The sequence below is a fragment of the Euprymna scolopes genome, chromosome 46, assembly GCF_053919585.1.
Source record: "Euprymna scolopes isolate OS-2025 chromosome 46, ASM5391958v1, whole genome shotgun sequence".
Classification (NCBI taxonomy): Eukaryota; Metazoa; Mollusca; class Cephalopoda; order Sepiida; family Sepiolidae; genus Euprymna; species Euprymna scolopes.
This window is the reverse complement of record NC_136527.1, coordinates 81638768-81666623: the sequence shown is the minus strand read 5'-3', so window position 1 is coordinate 81666623 and position 27856 is coordinate 81638768. Positions and strand designations below refer to the sequence as shown.

The 27856-nt window shown below is 18.4% G+C and overlaps 1 protein-coding gene across 1 annotated transcript in view; it reads right to left on the bottom strand.

The window, feature by feature from the left end:
* Positions 1 to 25574, bottom strand: part of LOC145270049 (uncharacterized) — a 73109-nt gene extending 47535 nt beyond the window's left edge. Inside the window, exon 1 of the mRNA XM_080125652.1 lies at positions 25534 to 25574. The gene's annotated coding sequence lies outside the window, so the exon portion shown is untranslated. The remainder of the gene's footprint in view (positions 1 to 25533) is intronic.
* Positions 25575 to 27856: the final 2282 nt, after the last annotated feature.

The following is a 27856-nucleotide window of genomic DNA, read 5'->3' as shown; positions in this document are numbered from 1 at the left end:
AATAATAAAATACAGGGAAGAAAGTAAATTATATGTTGTTTGTTAAATATATTTTAAAGAAACAACAACTAATAATAAAATACAGGGAAGAAAGTAAATTATATGTCGTTTGTTAAATATATTTTAAAGAAACAACAAATAATAATAAAATACAGGGAAGAAAGTAAATTATATGTCGTTTGTTAAATATATTTTAAAGAAACAACAAATAATAATAAAATACAGGGAAGAAAGTAAATTATATGTTGTTTGTTAAATATATTTTAAAGAAACAACAAATAATAATAAAATACAGGGAAGAAAGTAAATTATATGTTGTTTGTTAAATATATTTTAAAGAAACAACAAATAATAATAAAATACAAGGAAGAAAGTAAATTATATGTCGTTTGTTAAATATATTTTAAAGAAACAACAAATAATAATAAAATACAGGGAAGAAAGTAAATTATATGTTGTTTGTTAAATATATTTTAAAGAAACAACAACTAATAATAAAATACAGGGAAGAAAGTAAATTATATGTCGTTTGTTAAATATATTTTAAAGAAACAACAAATAATAATAAAATACAGGGAAGAAAGTAAATTATATGTCGTTTGTTAAATATATTTTAAAGAAACAACAAATAATAATAAAATACAGGGAAGAAAGTAAATTATATGTTGTTTGTTAAATATATTTTAAAGAAACAACAAATAATAATAAAATACAGGGAAGAAAGTAAATTATATGTTGTTTGTTAAATATATTTTAAAGAAACAACAAATAATAATAAAATACAGGGAAGAAAGTAAATTATATGTTGTTTGTTAAATATATTTTAAAGAAACAACAAATAATAATAAAATACAGGGAAGAAAGTAAATTATATGTCGTTTGTTAAATATATTTTAAAGAAACAACAATTAATAATAAAATACAGGGAAGAAAGTAAATTATATGTTGTTTGTTAAATATATTTTAAAGAAACAACAACTAATAATAAAATACAGGGAAGAAAATAAATTATATGTTGTTTGTTAAATATATTTTAAAGAAACAACAAATAATAATAAAATACAGGGAAGAAAGTAAATTATATGTTGTTTGTTAAATATATTTTAAAGAAACAACAAATAATAATAAAATACAGGGAAGAAAGTAAATTATATGTTGTTTGTTAAATATATTTTAAAGAAACAACAAATAATAATAAAATACAGGGAAGAAAGTAAATTATATGTCGTTTGTTAAATATATTTTAAAGAAACAACAATTAATAATAAAATACAGGGAAGAAAGTAACTTATATGTTGTTTGTTAAATATATTTTAAAGAAACAACAACAAATAATAAAATACAGGGAAGAAAATAAATTATATGTCGTTTGTTAAATATATTTTAAAGAAACAACAAATAATAATAAAATACAGGGAAGAAAATAAATTATATGTTGTTTGTTAAATATATTTTAAAGAAACAACAAATAATAATAAAATACAGGGAAGAAAATAAATTATATGTTGTTTGTTAAATATATTTTAAAGAAACAACAAATAATAATAAAATACAGGGAAGAAAGTAAATTATATGTCGTTTTTAAAATATATTTTAAAGAAACAACAATTAATAATAAAATACAGGGAAGAAAGTAAATTATATGTTGTTTGTTAAATATATTTTAAAGAAACAACAACTAATAATAAAATACAGGGAAGAAAATAAATTATATGTTGTTTGTTAAATATATTTTAAAGAAACAACAAATAAAAATAAAATACAGGGAAGAAAGTAAATTATATGTTGTTTGTTAAATATATTTTAAAGAAACAACAAATAATAATAAAATACAGGGAAGAAAGTAAATTATATGCTGTTTGTTAAATATATTTTAAAGAAACAACAAATAATAATAAAATATAGGGAAGAAAGTAAATTATATGTCGTTTGTTAAATATATTTTAAAGAAACAATAAATAATAATAAAATACAGGGAAGAAAGTAAATTATATGTCGTTTGTTAAATATATTTTAAAGAAACAATAAATAATAATAAAATACAGGGAAGAAAGTAAATTATATGTCGTTTGTTAAATATATTTTAAAAAAACAACAAATAATAATAAAATACAGGGAAGAAAGTAAATTATATGTTGTTTGTTAAATATATTTTAAAGAAACAACAAATAATAATAAAATACAGGGAAGAAAGTAAATTATATGTTGTTTGTTAAATATATTTTAAAGAAACAACAAATAATAATAAAATACAGGGAAGAAAGTAAATTATATTTTGTTTGTTAAATATATTTTAAAGAAACAATAAATAATAATAAAATACAGGGAAGAAAGTAAATTATATGTCGTTTGTTAAATATATTTTAAAGAAACAACAAATAATAATAAAATACTGGGAAGAAAGTAAATTATATGTTGTTTGTTAAATATATTTTAAAGAAACAACAACTAATAATAAAATACAGGGAAGAAAATAAATTATATGTTGTTCGTTAAATATATTTTAAAGAAACAACAAATAATAATAATAAAATACAGGGAAGAAAGTAAATTATATGTTGTTTGTTAAATATATTTTAAAGAAACAACAAATAATAATAAAATACAGGGAAGAAAGTAAATTATATGTTGTTTGTTAAATATATTTTAAAGAAACAACAAATAATAATAAAATACAGGGAAGAAAGTAAATTATATGTTGTTTGTTAAATATATTTTAAAGAAACAATAAATAATAATAAAATATAGGGAAGAAAGTAAATTATATGTTGTTTGTTAAATATATTTTAAAGAAACAACAAATAATAATAAAATATAGGGAAGAAAGTAAATTATATGTTGTTTGTTAAATATATTTTAAAGAAACAACAAATAATAATAAAATACAGGGAAGAAAGTAAATTATATGTCGTTTGTTAAATATATTTTAAAGAAACAACAAATAATAATAAAATACAGGGAAGAAAGTAAATTATATGTTGTTTGTTAAATATATTTTAAAGAAACAACAAATAATAATAAAATACAGGGAAGAAAGTAAATTATATGTTGTTTGTTAAATATATTTTAAAGAAACAACAAATAATAATAAAATACAAGGAAGAAAGTAAATTATATGTCGTTTGTTAAATATATTTTAAAGAAACAACAAATAATAATAAAATACAGGGAAGAAAGTAAATTATATGTTGTTTGTTAAATATATTTTAAAAAAACAACAACTAATAATAAAATACAGGGAAGAAAGTAAATTATATGTCGTTTGTTAAATATATTTTAAAGAAACAACAAATAATAATAAAATACAGGGAAGAAAGTAAATTATATGTCGTTTGTAAAATATATTTTAAAGAAACAACAAATAATAATAAAATACAGGGAAGAAAGTAAATTATATGTTGTTTGTTAAATATATTTTAAAGAAACAACAAATAATAATAAAATACAGGGAAGAAAGTAAATTATATGTCGTTTGTTAAATATATTTTAAAGAAACAACAAATAATAATAAAATACAGGGAAGTAAGTAAATTATATGTTGTTTGTTAAATATATTTTAAAGAAACAACAACTAATAATAAAATACAGGGAAGAAAGTAAATTATATGTCGTTTGTTAAATATATTTTAAAGAAACAACAAATAATAATAAAATACAGGGAAGAAAGTAAATTATATGTCGTTTGTTAAATATATTTTAAAGAAACAACAAATAATAATAAAATACAGGGAAGAAAGTAAATTATATGTTGTTTGTTAAATATATTTTAAAGAAACAACAAATAATAATAAAATACAGGGAAGAAAGTAAATTATATGTCGTTTGTTAAATATATTTTAAAGAAACAACAAATAATAATAAAATACAGGGAAGAAAGTAAATTATATGTTGTTTGTTAAATATATTTTAAAGAAACAACAACTAATAATAAAATACAGGGAAGAAAGTAAATTATATGTCGTTTGTTAAATATATTTTAAAGAAACAACAAATAATAATAAAATACAGGGAAGAAAGTAAATTATATGTCGTTTGTTAAATATATTTTAAAGAAACAACAAATAATAATAAAATACAGGGAAGAAAGTAAATTATATGTTGTTTGTTTAAATATATTTTAAAGAAACAACAAATAATAATAAAATACAGGGAAGAAAGTAAATTATATGTTGTTTGTTAAATATATTTTAAAGAAACAACAAATAATAATAAAATACAAGGAAGAAAGTAAATTATATGTCGTTTGTTAAATATATTTTAAAGAAACAACAAATAATAATAAAATACAGGGAAGAAAGTAAATTATATGTTGTTTGTTAAATATATTTTAAAGAAACAACAACTAATAATAAAATACAGGGAAGAAAGTAAATTATATGTCGTTTGTTAAATATATTTTAAAGAAACAACAAATAATAATAAAATACAGGGAAGAAAGTAAATTATATGTTGTTTGTTAAATATATTTTAAAGAAACAACAAATAATAATAAAATACAGGGAAGAAAGTAAATTATATGCTGTTTGTTAAATATATTTTAAAGAAACAACAAATAATAATAAAATATAGGGAAGAAAGTAAATTATATGTCGTTTGTTAAATATATTTTAAAGAAACAATAAATAATAATAAAATACAGGGAAGAAAGTAAATTATATGTCGTTTGTTAAATATATTTTAAAGAAACAATAAATAATAATAAAATACAGGGAAGAAAGTAAATTATATGTCGTTTGTTAAATATATTTTAAAAAAACAACAAATAATAATAAAATACAGGGAAGAAAGTAAATTATATGTTGTTTGTTAAATATATTTTAAAGAAACAACAAATAATAATAAAATACAGGGAAGAAAGTAAATTATATGTTGTTTGTTAAATATATTTTAAAGAAACAACAAATAATAATAAAATACAGGGAAGAAAGTAAATTATATTTTGTTTGTTAAATATATTTTAAAGAAACAATAAATAATAATAAAATACAGGGAAGAAAGTAAATTATATGTCGTTTGTTAAATATATTTTAAAGAAACAACAAATAATAATAAAATACTGGGAAGAAAGTAAATTATATGTTGTTTGTTAAATATATTTTAAAGAAACAACAACTAATAATAAAATACAGGGAAGAAAATAAATTATATGTTGTTCGTTAAATATATTTTAAAGAAACAACAAATAATAATAATAAAATACAGGGAAGAAAGTAAATTATATGTTGTTTGTTAAATATATTTTAAAGAAACAACAAATAATAATAAAATACAGGGAAGAAAGTAAATTATATGTTGTTTGTTAAATATATTTTAAAGAAACAACAAATAATAATAAAATACAGGGAAGAAAGTAAATTATATGTTGTTTGTTAAATATATTTTAAAGAAACAATAAATAATAATAAAATATAGGGAAGAAAGTAAATTATATGTTGTTTGTTAAATATATTTTAAAGAAACAACAAATAATAATAAAATATAGGGAAGAAAGTAAATTATATGTTGTTTGTTAAATATATTTTAAAGAAACAACAAATAATAATAAAATACAGGGAAGAAAGTAAATTATATGTCGTTTGTTAAATATATTTTAAAGAAACAACAAATAATAATAAAATACAGGGAAGAAAGTAAATTATATGTTGTTTGTTAAATATATTTTAAAGAAACAACAAATAATAATAAAATACAGGGAAGAAAGTAAATTATATGTTGTTTGTTAAATATATTTTAAAGAAACAACAAATAATAATAAAATACAAGGAAGAAAGTAAATTATATGTCGTTTGTTAAATATATTTTAAAGAAACAACAAATAATAATAAAATACAGGGAAGAAAGTAAATTATATGTTGTTTGTTAAATATATTTTAAAAAAACAACAACTAATAATAAAATACAGGGAAGAAAGTAAATTATATGTCGTTTGTTAAATATATTTTAAAGAAACAACAAATAATAATAAAATACAGGGAAGAAAGTAAATTATATGTCGTTTGTTAAATATATTTTAAAGAAACAACAAATAATAATAAAATACAGGGAAGAAAGTAAATTATATGTTGTTTGTTAAATATATTTTAAAGAAACAACAAATAATAATAAAATACAGGGAAGAAAGTAAATTATATGTCGTTTGTTAAATATATTTTAAAGAAACAACAAATAATAATAAAATACAGGGAAGTAAGTAAATTATATGTTGTTTGTTAAATATATTTTAAAGAAACAACAACTAATAATAAAATACAGGGAAGAAAGTAAATTATATGTCGTTTGTTAAATATATTTTAAAGAAACAACAAATAATAATAAAATACAGGGAAGAAAGTAAATTATATGTCGTTTGTTAAATATATTTTAAAGAAACAACAAATAATAATAAAATACAGGGAAGAAAGTAAATTATATGTTGTTTGTTAAATATATTTTAAAGAAACAACAAATAATAATAAAATACAGGGAAGAAAGTAAATTATATGTCGTTTGTTAAATATATTTTAAAGAAACAACAAATAATAATAAAATACAGGGAAGAAAGTAAATTATATGTTGTTTGTTAAATATATTTTAAAGAAACAACAACTAATAATAAAATACAGGGAAGAAAGTAAATTATATGTCGTTTGTTAAATATATTTTAAAGAAACAACAAATAATAATAAAATACAGGGAAGAAAGTAAATTATATGTCGTTTGTTAAATATATTTTAAAGAAACAACAAATAATAATAAAATACAGGGAAGAAAGTAAATTATATGTTGTTTGTTTAAATATATTTTAAAGAAACAACAAATAATAATAAAATACAGGGAAGAAAGTAAATTATATGTTGTTTGTTAAATATATTTTAAAGAAACAACAAATAATAATAAAATACAAGGAAGAAAGTAAATTATATGTCGTTTGTTAAATATATTTTAAAGAAACAACAAATAATAATAAAATACAGGGAAGAAAGTAAATTATATGTTGTTTGTTAAATATATTTTAAAGAAACAACAACTAATAATAAAATACAGGGAAGAAAGTAAATTATATGTCGTTTGTTAAATATATTTTAAAGAAACAACAAATAATAATAAAATACAGGGAAGAAAGTAAATTATATGTTGTTTGTTAAATATATTTTAAAGAAACAATAAATAATAATAAAATATAGGGAAGAAAGTAAATTATATGTTGTTTGTTAAATATATTTTAAAGAAACAACAAATAATAATAAAATATAGGGAAGAAAGTAAATTATATGTTGTTTGTTAAATATATTTTAAAGAAACAACAAATAATAATAAAATACAGGGAAGAAAGTAAATTATATGTCGTTTGTTAAATATATTTTAAAGAAACAACAAATAATAATAAAATACAGGGAAGAAAGTAAATTATATGTTGTTTGTTAAATATATTTTAAAGAAACAACAAATAATAATAAAATACAGGGAAGAAAGTAAATTATATGTTGTTTGTTAAATATATTTTAAAGAAACAACAAATAATAATAAAATACAAGGAAGAAAGTAAATTATATGTCGTTTGTTAAATATATTTTAAAGAAACAACAAATAATAATAAAATACAGGGAAGAAAGTAAATTATACGTTGTTTGTTAAATATATTTTAAAGAAACAACAACTAATAATAAAATACAGGGAAGAAAGTAAATTATATGTCGTTTGTTAAATATATTTTAAAGAAACAACAAATAATAATAAAATACAGGGAAGAAAGTAAATTATATGTCGTTTGTTAAATATATTTTAAAGAAACAACAAATAATAATAAAATACAGGGAAGAAAGTAAATTATATGTTGTTTGTTAAATATATTTTAAAGAAACAACAAATAATAATAAAATACAGGGAAGAAAGTAAATTATATGTCGTTTGTTAAATATATTTTAAAGAAACAACAAATAATAATAAAATACAGGGAAGAAAGTAAATTATATGTTGTTTGTTAAATATATTTTAAAGAAACAACAACTAATAATAAAATACAGGGAAGAAAGTAAATTATATGTCGTTTGTTAAATATATTTTAAAGAAACAACAAATAATAATAAAATACAGGGAAGAAAGTAAATTATATGTCGTTTGTTAAATATATTTTAAAGAAACAACAAATAATAATAAAATACAGGGAAGAAAGTAAATTATATGTTGTTTGTTAAATATATTTTAAAGAAACAACAAATAATAATAAAATACAGGGAAGAAAGTAAATTATATGTCGTTTGTAAAATATATTTTAAAGAAACAACTAATAATAATAAAATACAGGGAAGAAAGTAAATTATATGTTGTTTGTTAAATATATTTTAAAGAAACAACAACTAATAATAAAATACAGGGAAGAAAGTAAATTATATGTCGTTTGTTAAATATATTTTAAAGAAACAACAAATAATAATAAAATACAGGGAAGAAAGTAAATTATATGTCGTTTGTTAAATATATTTTAAAGAAACAACAAATAATAATAAAATACAGGGAAGAAAGTAAATTATATGTTGTTTGTTAAATATATTTTAAAGAAACAACAAATAATAATAAAATACAGGGAAGAAAGTAAATTATATGTTGTTTGTTAAATATATTTTAAAGAAACAACAAATAATAATAAAATACAAGGAAGAAAGTAAATTATATGTCGTTTGTTAAATATATTTTAAAGAAACAACAAATAATAATAAAATACAGGGAAGAAAGTAAATTATATGTTGTTTGTTAAATATATTTTAAAGAAACAACAACTAATAATAAAATACAGGGAAGAAAGTAAATTATATGTCGTTTGTTAAATATATTTTAAAGAAACAACAAATAATAATAAAATACAGGGAAGAAAGTAAATTATATGTCGTTTGTTAAATATATTTTAAAGAAACAACAAATAATAATAAAATACAGGGAAGAAAGTAAATTATATGTTGTTTGTTAAATATATTTTAAAGAAACAACAAATAATAATAAAATACAGGGAAGAAAGTAAATTATATGTTGTTTGTTAAATATATTTTAAAGAAACAACAAATAATAATAAAATACAGGGAAGAAAGTAAATTATATGTTGTTTGTTAAATATATTTTAAAGAAACAACAAATAATAATAAAATACAGGGAAGAAAGTAAATTATATGTCGTTTGTTAAATATATTTTAAAGAAACAACAATTAATAATAAAATACAGGGAAGAAAGTAAATTATATGTTGTTTGTTAAATATATTTTAAAGAAACAACAACTAATAATAAAATACAGGGAAGAAAATAAATTATATGTTGTTTGTTAAATATATTTTAAAGAAACAACAAATAATAATAAAATACAGGGAAGAAAGTAAATTATATGTTGTTTGTTAAATATATTTTAAAGAAACAACAAATAATAATAAAATACAGGGAAGAAAGTAAATTATATGTTGTTTGTTAAATATATTTTAAAGAAACAACAAATAATAATAAAATACAGGGAAGAAAGTAAATTATATGTCGTTTGTTAAATATATTTTAAAGAAACAACAATTAATAATAAAATACAGGGAAGAAAGTAACTTATATGTTGTTTGTTAAATATATTTTAAAGAAACAACAACAAATAATAAAATACAGGGAAGAAAATAAATTATATGTCGTTTGTTAAATATATTTTAAAGAAACAACAAATAATAATAAAATACAGGGAAGAAAATAAATTATATGTTGTTTGTTAAATATATTTTAAAGAAACAACAAATAATAATAAAATACAGGGAAGAAAATAAATTATATGTTGTTTGTTAAATATATTTTAAAGAAACAACAAATAATAATAAAATACAGGGAAGAAAGTAAATTATATGTCGTTTGTAAAATATATTTTAAAGAAACAACAATTAATAATAAAATACAGGGAAGAAAGTAAATTATATGTTGTTTGTTAAATATATTTTAAAGAAACAACAACTAATAATAAAATACAGGGAAGAAAATAAATTATATGTTGTTTGTTAAATATATTTTAAAGAAACAACAAATAAAAATTAAATACAGGGAAGAAAGTAAATTATATGTTGTTTGTTAAATATATTTTAAAGAAACAACAAATAATAATAAAATACAGGGAAGAAAGTAAATTATATGCTGTTTGTTAAATATATTTTAAAGAAACAACAAATAATAATAAAATATAGGGAAGAAAGTAAATTATATGTCGTTTGTTAAATATATTTTAAAGAAACAATAAATAATAATAAAATACAGGGAAGAAAGTAAATTATATGTCGTTTGTTAAATATATTTTAAAGAAACAACAAATAATAATAAAATACAGGGAAGAAAGTAAATTATATGTTGTTTGTTAAATATATTTTAAAGAAACAACAAATAATAATAAAATACAGGGAAGAAAGTAAATTATATGTTGTTTGTTAAATATATTTTAAAGAAACAACAAATAATAATAAAATACAGGGAAGAAAGTAAATTATATGTTGTTTGTTAAATATATTTTAAAGAAACAACAAATAATAATAAAATACAGGGAAGAAAGTAAATTATATGTCGTTTGTTAAATATATTTTAAAGAAACAACAATTAATAATAAAATACAGGGAAGAAAGTAAATTATATGTTGTTTGTTAAATATATTTTAAAGAAACAACAACTAATAATAAAATACAGGGAAGAAAATAAATTATATGTTGTTTGTTAAATATATTTTAAAGAAACAACAAATAATAATAAAATACAGGGAAGAAAGTAAATTATATGTTGTTTGTTAAATATATTTTAAAGAAACAACAAATAATAATAAAATACAGGGAAGAAAGTAAATTATATGTTGTTTGTTAAATATATTTTAAAGAAACAACAAATAATAATAAAATACAGGGAAGAAAGTAAATTATATGTCGTTTGTTAAATATATTTTAAAGAAACAACAATTAATAATAAAATACAGGGAAGAAAGTAACTTATATGTTGTTTGTTAAATATATTTTAAAGAAACAACAACAAATAATAAAATACAGGGAAGAAAATAAATTATATGTCGTTTGTTAAATATATTTTAAAGAAACAACAAATAATAATAAAATACAGGGAAGAAAATAAATTATATGTTGTTTGTTAAATATATTTTAAAGAAACAACAAATAATAATAAAATACAGGGAAGAAAATAAATTATATGTTGTTTGTTAAATATATTTTAAAGAAACAACAAATAATAATAAAATACAGGGAAGAAAGTAAATTATATGTCGTTTGTAAAATATATTTTAAAGAAACAACAATTAATAATAAAATACAGGGAAGAAAGTAAATTATATGTTGTTTGTTAAATATATTTTAAAGAAACAACAACTAATAATAAAATACAGGGAAGAAAATAAATTATATGTTGTTTGTTAAATATATTTTAAAGAAACAACAAATAAAAATTAAATACAGGGAAGAAAGTAAATTATATGTTGTTTGTTAAATATATTTTAAAGAAACAACAAATAATAATAAAATACAGGGAAGAAAGTAAATTATATGCTGTTTGTTAAATATATTTTAAAGAAACAACAAATAATAATAAAATATAGGGAAGAAAGTAAATTATATGTCGTTTGTTAAATATATTTTAAAGAAACAATAAATAATAATAAAATACAGGGAAGAAAGTAAATTATATGTCGTTTGTTAAATATATTTTAAAGAAACAATAAATAATAATAAAATACAGGGAAGAAAGTAAATTATATGTCGTTTGTTAAATATATTTTAAAAAAACAACAAATAATAATAAAATACAGGGAAGAAAGTAAATTATATGTTGTTTGTTAAATATATTTTAAAGAAACAACAAATAATAATAAAATACAGGGAAGAAAGTAAATTATATGTTGTTTGTTAAATATATTTTAAAGAAACAACAAATAATAATAAAATACAGGGAAGAAAGTAAATTATATGTTGTTTGTTAAATATATTTTAAAGAAACAATAAATAATAATAAAATACAGGGAAGAAAGTAAATTATATGTCGTTTGTTAAATATATTTTAAAGAAACAACAAATAATAATAAAATACTGGGAAGAAAGTAAATTATATGTTGTTTGTTAAATATATTTTAAAGAAACAACAACTAATAATAAAATACAGGGAAGAAAATAAATTATATGTTGTTCGTTAAATATATTTTAAAGAAACAACAAATAATAATAATAAAATACAGGGAAGAAAGTAAATTATATGTTGTTTGTTAAATATATTTTAAAGAAACAACAAATAATAATAAAATACAGGGAAGAAAGTAAATTATATGTTGTTTGTTAAATATATTTTAAAGAAACAACAAATAATAATAAAATACAGGGAAGAAAGTAAATTATATGTTGTTTGTTAAATATATTTTAAAGAAACAATAAATAATAATAAAATATAGGGAAGAAAGTAAATTATATGTTGTTTGTTAAATATATTTTAAAGAAACAACAAATAATAATAAAATATAGGGAAGAAAGTAAATTATATGTTGTTTGTTAAATATATTTTAAAGAAACAACAAATAATAATAAAATACAGGGAAGAAAGTAAATTATATGTCGTTTGTTAAATATATTTTAAAGAAACAACAAATAATAATAAAATACAGGGAAGAAAGTAAATTATATGTTGTTTGTTAAATATATTTTAAAGAAACAACAAATAATAATAAAATACAGGGAAGAAAGTAAATTATATGTTGTTTGTTAAATATATTTTAAAGAAACAACAAATAATAATAAAATACAAGGAAGAAAGTAAATTATATGTCGTTTGTTAAATATATTTTAAAGAAACAACAAATAATAATAAAATACAGGGAAGAAAGTAAATTATATGTTGTTTGTTAAATATATTTTAAAAAAACAACAACTAATAATAAAATACAGGGAAGAAAGTAAATTATATGTCGTTTGTTAAATATATTTTAAAGAAACAACAAATAATAATAAAATACAGGGAAGAAAGTAAATTATATGTCGTTTGTTAAATATATTTTAAAGAAACAACAAATAATAATAAAATACAGGGAAGAAAGTAAATTATATGTTGTTTGTTAAATATATTTTAAAGAAACAACAAATAATAATAAAATACAGGGAAGAAAGTAAATTATATGTCGTTTGTTAAATATATTTTAAAGAAACAACAAATAATAATAAAATACAGGGAAGTAAGTAAATTATATGTTGTTTGTTAAATATATTTTAAAGAAACAACAACTAATAATAAAATACAGGGAAGAAAGTAAATTATATGTCGTTTGTTAAATATATTTTAAAGAAACAACAAATAATAATAAAATACAGGGAAGAAAGTAAATTATATGTCGTTTGTTAAATATATTTTAAAGAAACAACAAATAATAATAAAATACAGGGAAGAAAGTAAATTATATGTTGTTTGTTAAATATATTTTAAAGAAACAACAAATAATAATAAAATACAGGGAAGAAAGTAAATTATATGTCGTTTGTTAAATATATTTTAAAGAAACAACAAATAATAATAAAATACAGGGAAGAAAGTAAATTATATGTTGTTTGTTAAATATATTTTAAAGAAACAACAACTAATAATAAAATACAGGGAAGAAAGTAAATTATATGTCGTTTGTTAAATATATTTTAAAGAAACAACAAATAATAATAAAATACAGGGAAGAAAGTAAATTATATGTCGTTTGTTAAATATATTTTAAAGAAACAACAACAAATAATAAAATACAGGGAAGAAAATAAATTATATGTCGTTTGTTAAATATATTTTAAAGAAACAACAAATAATAATAAAATACAGGGAAGAAAATAAATTATATGTTGTTTGTTAAATATATTTTAAAGAAACAACAAATAATAATAAAATACAGGGAAGAAAATAAATTATATGTTGTTTGTTAAATATATTTTAAAGAAACAACAAATAATAATAAAATACAGGGAAGAAAGTAAATTATATGTCGTTTGTAAAATATATTTTAAAGAAACAACAATTAATAATAAAATACAGGGAAGAAAGTAAATTATATGTTGTTTGTTAAATATATTTTAAAGAAACAACAACTAATAATAAAATACAGGGAAGAAAATAAATTATATGTTGTTTGTTAAATATATTTTAAAGAAACAACAAATAAAAATTAAATACAGGGAAGAAAGTAAATTATATGTTGTTTGTTAAATATATTTTAAAGAAACAACAAATAATAATAAAATACAGGGAAGAAAGTAAATTATATGCTGTTTGTTAAATATATTTTAAAGAAACAACAAATAATAATAAAATATAGGGAAGAAAGTAAATTATATGTCGTTTGTTAAATATATTTTAAAGAAACAATAAATAATAATAAAATACAGGGAAGAAAGTAAATTATATGTCGTTTGTTAAATATATTTTAAAGAAACAATAAATAATAATAAAATACAGGGAAGAAAGTAAATTATATGTCGTTTGTTAAATATATTTTAAAAAAACAACAAATAATAATAAAATACAGGGAAGAAAGTAAATTATATGTTGTTTGTTAAATATATTTTAAAGAAACAACAAATAATAATAAAATACAGGGAAGAAAGTAAATTATATGTTGTTTGTTAAATATATTTTAAAGAAACAACAAATAATAATAAAATACAGGGAAGAAAGTAAATTATATGTTGTTTGTTAAATATATTTTAAAGAAACAATAAATAATAATAAAATACAGGGAAGAAAGTAAATTATATGTCGTTTGTTAAATATATTTTAAAGAAACAACAAATAATAATAAAATACTGGGAAGAAAGTAAATTATATGTTGTTTGTTAAATATATTTTAAAGAAACAACAACTAATAATAAAATACAGGGAAGAAAATAAATTATATGTTGTTCGTTAAATATATTTTAAAGAAACAACAAATAATAATAATAAAATACAGGGAAGAAAGTAAATTATATGTTGTTTGTTAAATATATTTTAAAGAAACAACAAATAATAATAAAATACAGGGAAGAAAGTAAATTATATGTTGTTTGTTAAATATATTTTAAAGAAACAACAAATAATAATAAAATACAGGGAAGAAAGTAAATTATATGTTGTTTGTTAAATATATTTTAAAGAAACAATAAATAATAATAAAATATAGGGAAGAAAGTAAATTATATGTTGTTTGTTAAATATATTTTAAAGAAACAACAAATAATAATAAAATATAGGGAAGAAAGTAAATTATATGTTGTTTGTTAAATATATTTTAAAGAAACAACAAATAATAATAAAATACAGGGAAGAAAGTAAATTATATGTCGTTTGTTAAATATATTTTAAAGAAACAACAAATAATAATAAAATACAGGGAAGAAAGTAAATTATATGTTGTTTGTTAAATATATTTTAAAGAAACAACAAATAATAATAAAATACAGGGAAGAAAGTAAATTATATGTTGTTTGTTAAATATATTTTAAAGAAACAACAAATAATAATAAAATACAAGGAAGAAAGTAAATTATATGTCGTTTGTTAAATATATTTTAAAGAAACAACAAATAATAATAAAATACAGGGAAGAAAGTAAATTATATGTTGTTTGTTAAATATATTTAAAAAAAACAACAACTAATAATAAAATACAGGGAAGAAAGTAAATTATATGTCGTTTGTTAAATATATTTTAAAGAAACAACAAATAATAATAAAATACAGGGAAGAAAGTAAATTATATGTCGTTTGTTAAATATATTTTAAAGAAACAACAAATAATAATAAAATACAGGGAAGAAAGTAAATTATATGTTGTTTGTTAAATATATTTTAAAGAAACAACAAATAATAATAAAATACAGGGAAGAAAGTAAATTATATGTCGTTTGTTAAATATATTTTAAAGAAACAACAAATAATAATAAAATACAGGGAAGTAAGTAAATTATATGTTGTTTGTTAAATATATTTTAAAGAAACAACAACTAATAATAAAATACAGGGAAGAAAGTAAATTATATGTCGTTTGTTAAATATATTTTAAAGAAACAACAAATAATAATAAAATACAGGGAAGAAAGTAAATTATATGTCGTTTGTTAAATATATTTTAAAGAAACAACAAATAATAATAAAATACAGGGAAGAAAGTAAATTATATGTTGTTTGTTAAATATATTTTAAAGAAACAACAAATAATAATAAAATACAGGGAAGAAAGTAAATTATATGTCGTTTGTTAAATATATTTTAAAGAAACAACAAATAATAATAAAATACAGGGAAGAAAGTAAATTATATGTTGTTTGTTAAATATATTTTAAAGAAACAACAACTAATAATAAAATACAGGGAAGAAAGTAAATTATATGTCGTTTGTTAAATATATTTTAAAGAAACAACAAATAATAATAAAATACAGGGAAGAAAGTAAATTATATGTCGTTTGTTAAATATATTTTAAAGAAACAACAAATAATAATAAAATACAGGGAAGAAAGTAAATTATATGTTGTTTGTTTAAATATATTTTAAAGAAACAACAAATAATAATAAAATACAGGGAAGAAAGTAAATTATATGTTGTTTGGTAAATATATTTTAAAGAAACAACAAATAATAATAAAATACAAGGAAGAAAGTAAATTATATGTCGTTTGTTAAATATATTTTAAAGAAACAACAAATAATAATAAAATACAGGGAAGAAAGTAAATTATATGTTGTTTGTTAAATATATTTTAAAGAAACAACAACTAATAATAAAATACAGGGAAGAAAGTAAATTATATGTCGTTTGTTAAATATATTTTAAAGAAACAACAAATAATAATAAAATACAGGGAAGAAAGTAAATTATATGTCGTTTGTTAAATATATTTTAAAGAAACAACAAATAATAATAAAATACAGGGAAGAAAGTAAATTATATGTTGTTTGTTAAATATATTTTAAAGAAACAACAAATAATAATAAAATACAGGGAAGAAAGTAAATTATATGTTGTTTGTTAAATATATTTTAAAGAAACAACAAATAATAATAAAATACAGGGAAGAAAGTAAATTATATGTTGTTTGTTAAATATATTTTAAAGAAACAACAAATAATAATAAAATACAGGGAAGAAAGTAAATTATATGTCGTTTGTTTAATATATTTTAAAGAAACAACAATTAATAATAAAATACAGGGAAGAAAGTAAATTATATGTTGTTTGTTAAATATATTTTAAAGAAACAACAACTAATAATAAAATACAGGGAAGAAAATAAATTATATGTTGTTTGTTAAATATATTTTAAAGAAACAACAAATAATAATAAAATACAGGGAAGAAAGTAAATTATATGTTGTTTGTTAAATATATTTTAAAGAAACAACAAATAATAATAAAATACAGGGAAGAAAGTAAATTATATGTTGTTTGTTAAATATATTTTAAAGAAACAACAAATAATAATAAAATACAGGGAAGAAAGTAAATTATATGTCGTTTGTTAAATATATTTTAAAGAAACAACAATTAATAATAAAATACAGGGAAGAAAGTAACTTATATGTTGTTTGTTAAATATATTTTAAAGAAACAACAACTAATAATAAAATACAGGGAAGAAAATAAATTATATGTCGTTTGTTAAATATATTTTAAAGAAACAACAAATAATAATAAAATACAGGGAAGAAAATAAATTATATGTTGTTTGTTAAATATATTTTAAAGAAACAACAAATAATAATAAAATACAGGGAAGAAAATAAATTATATGTTGTTTGTTAAATATATTTTAAAGAAACAACAAATAATAATAAAATACAGGGAAGAAAGTAAATTATATGTCGTTTGTTAAATATATTTTAAAGAAACAACAATTAATAATAAAATACAGGGAAGAAAGTAAATTATATGTTGTTTGTTAAATATATTTTAAAGAAACAACAACTAATAATAAAATACAGGGAAGAAAATAAATTATATGTTGTTTGTTAAATATATTTTAAAGAAACAACAAATAAAAATAAAATACAGGGAAGAAAGTAAATTATATGTTGTTTGTTAAATATATTTTAAAGAAACAACAAATAATAATAAAATACAGGGAAGAAAGTAAATTATATGTTGTTTGTTAAATATATTTTAAAGAAACAATAAATAATAATAAAATACAGGGAAGAAAGTAAATTATATGTTGTTTGGTAAATATATTTTAAAGAAACAATAAATAATAATAAAATACAGGGAAGAAAGTAAATTATATGTTGTTTGTAAAATATATTTTAAAGAAACAATAAATAATAATAAAATACAGGGAAGAAAGTAAATTATATGTCGTTTGTTAAATATATTTTAAAGAAACAACAATTAATAATAAAATACAGGGCAGAAAGTAACTTATATTTTGTTTGTTAAATATATTTTAAAGAAACAACAACTAATAAGAAAATACAGGGAAGAAAATAAATTATATGTTGTTTGTTAAATATATTTTAAAGAAACAACAAATAATAATAAAATACAGGGAAGAAAGTAAATTATATGTTGTTTGTTAAATATATTTTAAAGAAACAACAAATAATAATAAAATACAGGGAAGAAAGTAAATTATATGTTGTTTGTTAAATATATTTTAAAGAAACAATAAATAATAATAAAATACAGGGAAGAAAATAAATTATATGTTGTTTGTTAAATATATTTTAAAGAAACAACAAATAATAATAAAATACAGGGAAGAAAGTAAATTATATGTTGTTTGTTAAATATATTTTAAAGAAACAATAAATAATAATAAAATACAGGGAAGAAAGTAAATTATATGTTGTTTGTTAAATATATTTTAAAGAAACAATAAATAATAATAAAATACAGGGAAGAAAGTAAATTATATGTTGTTTGTTAAATATATTTTAAAGAAACAACAAATAATAATAAAATATAGGGAAGAAAGTAAATTATATGTTGTTTGTTAAATATATTTTAAAGAAACAATAAATAATAATAAAATACAGGGAAGAAAGTAAATTATATGTTGTTTGTTAAATATATTTTAAAGAAACAACAAATAATAATAAAATATAGGGAAGAAAGTAAATTATATGTTGTTTGTTAAATATATTTTAAAGAAACAATAAATAATAATAAAATACAGGGAAGAAAGTAAATTATATGTTGTTTGTTAAATATATTTTAAAGAAACAACAAATAATAATAAAATACAGGGAAGAAAGTAAATTATATGTTGTTTGTTAAATATATTTTAAAGAAACAATAAATAATAATAAAATACAGGGAAGAAAGTAAATTATATGTTGTTTGTTAAATATATTTTAAAGAAACAACAAATAATAATAAAATACAGGGAAGAAAGTAAATTATATGTTGTTTGTTTAAATATATTTTAAAGAAACAACAAATAATAATAAAATACAGGGAAGAAAGTAAATTATATGTTGTTTGTTAAATATATTTTAAAGAAACAACAAATAATAATAAAATACAAGGAAGAAAGTAAATTATATGTCGTTTGTTAAATATATTTTAAAGAAACAATAAATAATAATAAAATACAGGGAAGAAAGTAAATTATATGTCGTTTGTTAAATATATTTTAAAGAAACAATAAATAATAATAAAATACAGGGAAGAAAGTAAATTATATGTCGTTTGTTAAATATATTTTAAAGAAACAACAAATAATAATAAAATACAGGGAAAAAAGTAAATTATATGTTGTTTGTTAAATATATTTTAAAGAAACAACAAATAATAATAAAATATAGGGAAGAAAGTAAATTATATGTCGTTTGTTAAATATATTTTAAAGAAACAATAAATAATAATAAAATACAGGGAAGAAAGTAAATTATATGTCGTTTGTTAAATATATTTTAAAGAAACAATAAATAATAATAAAATACAGGGAAGAAAGTAAATTATATGTCGTTTGTTAAATATATTTTAAAGAAACAACAAATAATAATAAAATACAGGGAAGAAAGTAAATTATATGTTGTTTGTTAAATATATTTTAAAGAAACAACAAATAATAATAAAATACAGGGAAGAAAGTAAATTATATGTTGTTTGTTAAATATATTTTAAAGAAACAACAAATAATAATAAAATACAGGGAAGAAAGTAAATTATATGTTGTTTGTTAAATATATTTTAAAGAAACAATAAATAATAATAAAATACAGGGAAGAAAGTAAATTATATGTCGTTTGTTAAATATATTTTAAAGAAACAACAAATAATAATAAAATACAGGGAAGAAAGTAAATTATATGTTGTTTGTTAAATATATTTTAAAGAAACAACAACTAATAATAAAATACAGGGAAGAAAATAAATTATATGTTGTTCGTTAAATATATTTTAAAGAAACAACAAATAATAATAATAAAATACAGGGAAGAAAGTAAATTATATGTTGTTTGTTAAATATATTTTAAAGAAACAACAAATAATAATAAAATACAGGGAAGAAAGTAAATTATATGTTGTTTGTTAAATATATTTTAAAGAAACAACAAATAATAATAAAATACAGGGAAGAAAGTAAATTATATGTTGTTTGTTAAATATATTTTAAAGAAACAATAAATAATAATAAAATACAGGGAAGAAAGTAAATTATATGTTGTTTGTTAAATATATTTTAAAGAAACAACAAATAATAATAAAATATAGGGAAGAAAGTAAATTATTTGTTGTTTGTTAAATATATTTTAAAGAAACAACAAATAATAATAAAATACAGGGAAGAAAGTAAATTATATGTCGTTTGTTAAATATATTTTAAAGAAACAACAAATAATAATAAAATACAGGGAAGAAAGTAAATTATATGTTGTTTGTTAAATATATTTTAAAGAAACAACAAATAATAATAAAATACAGGGAAGAAAGTAAATTATATGTTGTTTGTTAAATATATTTTAAAGAAACAACAAATAATAATAAAATACAAGGAAGAAAGAAAATTATATGTCGTTTGTTAAATATATTTTAAAGAAACAACAAATAATAATAAAATACAGGGAAGAAAGTAAATTATATGTTGTTTGTTAAATATATTTTAAAGAAACAACAACTAATAATAAAATACAGGGAAGAAAGTAAATTATATGTCGTTTGTTAAATATATTTTAAAGAAACAACAATTAATAATAAAATACAGGGAAGAAAGTAAATTATATGTTGTTTGTTAAATATATTTTAAAGAAACAACAACTAATAATAAAATATCGGGAAGAAAATAAATTATATGTTGTTTGTTAAATATATTTTAAAGAAACAACAAATAATAATAAAATACAGGGAAGAAAGTAAATTATATGTTGTTTGTTAAATATATTTTAAAGAAACAACAAATAATAATAAAATACATGGAAGAAAGTAAATTATATGTTGTTTGTTAAATATATTTTAAAGAAACAACAATTAATAATAAAATACAGGGAAGAAAGTAACTTATATGTTGTTTGTTAAATATATTTTAAAGAAACAACAACTAATAATAAAATACAGGGAAGAAAATAAATTATATGTCGTTTGTTAAATATATTTTAAAGAAACAACAAATAATAATAAAATACAGGGAAGAAAATAAATTATATGTTGTTTGTTAAATATATTTTAAAGAAACAATAAATAATAATAAAATACAGGGAAGAAAGTAAATTATATGTTGTTTGTTAAATATATTTTAAAGAAACAATAAATAATAATAAAATACAGGGAAGAAAGTAAATTATATGTTGTTTGTTAAATATATTTTAAAGAAACAATAAATAATAATAAAATACAGGGAAGAAAGTAAATTATATGTTGTTTGTTAAATATATTTTAAAGAAACAACAACTAATAATAAAATACAGGGAAGAAAATAAATTATATGTTGTTTGTTAAATATATTTTAAAGAAACAACAAATAATAATAAAATACAGGGAAGAAAGTAAATTATATGTTGTTTGTTAAATATATTTTAAAGAAACAACAAATAATAATAAAATACAGGGAAGAAAGTAAATTATATGTTGTTTGTTAAATATATTTTAAAGAAACAACAAATAATAATAAAATACAGGGAAGAAAGTAAATTATATGTTGTTTGTTAAATATATTTTAAAGAAACAATAAATAATAATAAAATACAGGGAAGAAAGTAAATTATATGTTGTTTGTTAAATATATTTTAAAGAAACAATAAATAATAATAAAATACAGGGAAGAAAGTAAATTATATGTTGTTTGTTAAATATATTTTAAAGAAACAATAAATAATAATAAAATACAGGGAAGAAAGTAAATTATATGTCGTTTGTTAAATATATTTTAAAGAAACAACAATTAATAATAAAATACAGGGAAGAAAGTAACTTATATGTTGTTTGTTAAATATATTTTAAAGAAACAACAACTAATAATAAAATACAGGGAAGAAAATAAATTATATGTTGTTTGTTAAATATATTTTAAAGAAACAACAAATAATAATAAAATACAGGGAAGAAAGTAAATTATATGTTGTTTGTTAAATATATTTTAAAGAAACAACAAATAATAATAAAATACAGGGAAGAAAGTAAATTATATGTTGTTTGTTAAATATATTTTAAAGAAACAATAAATAATAATAAAATACAGGGAAGAAAATAAATTATATGTTGTTTGTTAAATATATTTTAAAGAAACAACAAATAATAATAAAATACAGGGAAGAAAGTAAATTATATGTTGTTTGTTAAATATATTTTAAAGAAACAATAAATAATAATAAAATACAGGGAAGAAAGTAAATTATATGTTGTTTGTTAAATATATTTTAAAGAAACAATAAATAATAATAAAATACAGGGAAGAAAGTAAATTATATGTTGTTTGTTAAATATATTTTAAAGAAACAACAAATAATAATAAAATATAGGGAAGAAAGTAAATTATATGTTGTTTGTTAAATATATTTTAAAGAAACAATAAATAATAATAAAATACAGGGAAGAAAGTAAATTATATGTTGTTTGTTAAATATATTTTAAAGAAACAACAAATAATAATAAAATATAGGGAAGAAAGTAAATTATATGTTGTTTGTTAAATATATTTTAAAGAAACAATAAATAATAATAAAATACAGGGAAGAAAGTAAATTATATGTTGTTTGTTAAATATATTTTAAAGAAACAATAAATAATAATAAAATACAGGGAAGAAAGTAAATTATATGTTGTTTGTTAAATATATTTTAAAGAAACAATAAATAATAATAAAATACAGGGAAGAAAGTAAATTATATGTTGTTTGTTAAATATATTTTAAAGAAACAACAAATAATAATAAAATATAGGGAAGAAAGTAAATTATATGTTGTTTGTTAAATATATTTTAAAGAAACAATAAATAATAATAAAATACAGGGAAGAAAGTAAATTATATGTTGTTTGTGAAATATATTTTAAAGAAACAACAAATAATAATAAAATACAGGGAAGAAAGTAAATTATATGTTGTTTGTTAAATATATTTTAAAGAAACAATAAATAATAATAAAATACAGGGAAGAAAGTAAATTATATGTTGTTTGTTAAATATATTTTAAAGAAACAACAAATAATAATAAAATACAGGGAAGAAAGTAAATTATATGTTGTTTGTTAAATATATTTTAAAGAAACAACAAATAATAATAAAATACAGGGAAGAAAGTAAATTATATGTTGTTTGTTAAATATATTTTAAAGAAACAACAAATAATAATAAAATACAGGGAAGAAAGTAACTTATATGTTGTTTGTTAAATATATTTAAAAGAAACAACAAATAATAATAAAATACAGGGAAGAAAGTAAATTATATGTCGTATGTTAAATATATTTTAAAGAAACAACAAATAATAATAAAATACAGGGTAGAAAGTAAATTATATGTTGTTTGTTAAATATATTTTAAAGAAACAACAAATAATAATAAAATACAGGGAAGAAAGTAAATTATATGTCGTTTGTTAAATATATTTTAAAGAAACAACAAATAATAATAAAATACAGGGAAGAAAGTAACTTATATGTTGTTTGTTAAATATATTTTAAAGAAACAACAAATAATAATAAAATACAGGGAAGAAAGTAAATTATATGTCGTTTGTAAAATATATTTTAAAGAAACAACAAATAATAATAAAATACAGGGAAGAAAGTAAATTATATGTCGTTTGTTAAATATATTTTAAAGAAACAACAAATAATAATAAAATACAGGGAAGAAAGTAAATTATATGTCGTTTGTTAAATATATTTTAAAGAAACAACAAATAATAATAAAATACAGGGTAGAAAGTAAATTATATGTCGTTTGTTAAATATATTTTAAAGAAACAACAAATAATAATAAAATACAGGGAAGAAAGTAAATTATATGTTGTTTGTTAAATATATTTTAAAGAAACAATAAATAATAATAAAATACAGGGAAGAAAGTAAATTATATGTCGTTTGTTAAATATATTTTAAAGAAACAACAAATAATAATAAAATACAGGGAAGAAAGTAAATTATATGTTGTTTGTTAAATATATTTTAAAGAAACAACAAATAATAATAAAATACAGGGAAGAAAGTAAATTATATGTCGTTTGTAAAGTATATTTTAAAGAAACAACAAATAATAATAAAATACAGGGAAGAAAGTAAATTATATGTCGTTTGTTAAATATATTTTAAAGAAACAACAAATAATAATAAAATACAGGGAAGAAAGTAAATTATATGTCGTTTGTTAAATATATTTTAAAGAAACAACAAATAATAATAAAATACAGGGTAGAAAGTAAATTATATGTCGTTTGTTAAATATATTTTAAAGAAACAACAAATAATAATAAAATACAGGGAAGAAAGTAAATTATATGTCGTTTGTTAAATATATTTTAAAGAAACAACAAATAATAATAAAATACAGGGAAGAAAGTAAATTATATGTTGTTTGTTAAATATATTTTAAAGAAACAACAAATAATAATAAAATACAGGGAAGAAAGTAAATTATATGTCGTTTGTTAAATATATTTTAAAGAAACAACAAATAATAATAAAATACAGGGAAGAAAGTAAATTATATGTCGTTTGTTAAATATATTTTAAAGAAACAACAAATAATAATAAAATACAGGGAAGAAAGTAAATTATATGTCGTTTGTTAAATATATTTTAAAGAAACAACAAATAATAATAAAATACAGGGAAGAAAGTAAATTATATGTTGTTTGTTAAATATATTTTAAAGAAACAACAAATAATAATAAAATACAGGGAAGAAAGTAAATTATATGTCGTTTGTTAAATATATTTTAAAGAAACAACAAATAATAATAAAATACAGGGAAGAAAGTAAATTATATGTCGTTTGTTAAATATATTTTAAAGAAACAACAAATAATAATAAAATACAGGGTAGAAAGTAAATTATATGTTGTTTGTTAAATATATTTTAAAGAAACAACAACTAATAATAAAAAAATAATAATGATACAATACTTACCGGGGGGAAAAGTAACGTATACGTTGTCATCGAGCGACGAGTTTCACGTTTTAAAAATGGCGACGAGAGAGCTAGTTCGCAGAAAATTAAAAAAATAAAAATAAAATGAGACATTTTTTTAGATGGATACGATATTTTTGGTGAATATTACGTGTAAAATTTTTTTTTTTATTTATTGCAATATTTTAACATTTTAACAGACAACGAACAAAAGAAAATGACATTTTTTTATTGTTTGAATTGATTTTAATTCGAATGCTAGATTGCCCCTTTTATGGCCAGATTTTGCGAATTTGGCTCTTAAAAAGCAGTTTAGCCTTTAAAAAAATTGTATTTAGCTATTTTTTTATTTGTCTTAATTTTTTTCTTTCTTTTTGCTTATTTTACATAAATATTTATTTAACAGTAAGTATTACAGAATCCCACATAAGTAAAAGAAAAGCCATGATTTTTTGCAATTATGTTTGTTGTTCCTTTGTTATTTATTTTTTCTAAAATCCGATTGCTGCATCGGAAAGGCCAGTTAAAAATACATAATATACTTTGTTATTTTCTTTAATTTAATCCCTTTTTTTAGAATTTATTAGACAAAATTTAACTTTTATTTTACCGTGCCAATAAATATGATCATCACTGTATATATATATATATATATATATATATATATATATATATATATATATATATATATATATATATATATATATATATATATATATATATATATTTACTTGATTCCTCCAGCCTTGACAGACGTGTTTTAAATGTTCTCTCCGGTGCTTTTTCTTTTAATGATTTGGAATTCATTCCATTTGCGATTTTTTCCAAGGAACTCTGCCTTTTGGATCATTTTGGACCATTTGGAATTTACCCATTGGATTGGAAATTTTGAATTCGACCGTTTTGGATTTTACCATTCTTGGATTTTTTACCCTTCACCGGACTATCCATTCATGTGAAATCTTTTTATCATTTTTCTTCTACCTCCTATTCCCTTTACCTCACCCTTTTTTTTAACCAAGTAAGATCTGTGACTTACTTGTAGTTTCATTAAATACTTTTATATGCAAAATCCGATCCTGCTTTTTGCTACTTCCTGCCCTCTGATGACAAGGAGACTATTTCTTTGAAACTCTGCGGATTAAGGACTATCCACTTATCTTGTGCTTCCTTGTTTTAAAATTAAATATGTTTTTAACTCTTTTTCAAGATGTCTTTTAACATGTTTTATTAATCATTTGTTCATATATATATACATATATATATACATATATATATATAACTACTTCATTTACTCACATAAAATTAATATACAAAAGTATAAATTTATGCGTAAACTTAAAGTATTTACTTCAAAAGTGCTCAATACGTAGGTAGAGCTAGTTAGTAAGTTATAAAATATATATGGCGATTAAGCTACACTGAATATTCTGCGTTTCACCCACTCTAGGACTCTTCAGGCTTATGCGCATAAGCCTGAAGTGTCCTAGAGTGGATGAAATGCAGAATAATCAGTGTAGCTTAATCACCATATATATTTTATAACTTACTATATATATATATATGTGTGTGTGTGTGTGTGTAAGTGTGTGTGTTTGTGTTTATGTCTGTGTACATTTTCCTACGCAATAACTCTGTCAATTTTCAGTCTACAAACTCGAAATTTGATATAAATGGTACTGAGATTTGGGAAAATCTCTGTACTCCATTTTTGGCTAGAAATTTGGCTGTTAAGGGGTCAAAGTTCAACGATTTTACCTTTGAGAACTCTACCAATCTCCTCCGCAAATTTGGAGTCTAAACATTTGTAATTTTAGATATAGGTTCCTTGGACATGATTCTAACTTAATAATTTGATTTAAGCACAAAATAATAAATGTTAAGGAGTCATAATAGGGGTCAAAGTTAAAGTTAAAAAATTGACCGTCTTTTTTTTGCTCAATATACACCTCCAAACACCAAGGCAACGTCGGTCTGAAATGCTAGTATATATATATATATATATATATATATATATATATATATATATATATATAAATATATATATATATATTACGGGTGTACTGATGAATACTTAGGTAACCGGTAATCAGCCTAATTGGCCACTTCAAATGGACTCAGTAACAATTGTTTTAACAAGTGCCCATTGCAAAGTTGTTTAGGAAGGAATCTTATAGCGTTCCAAATTCTCATATAAAAACAAATGAATTTCTATTAAAAAAATCCATTCTAGTTTATGTATGATACCATCGCGTCCCCGGAGGGTTACTTGGTTGAGGAACGTCTCGGGAACGCAACCATCTCTCCGGGGAATAAACGATAT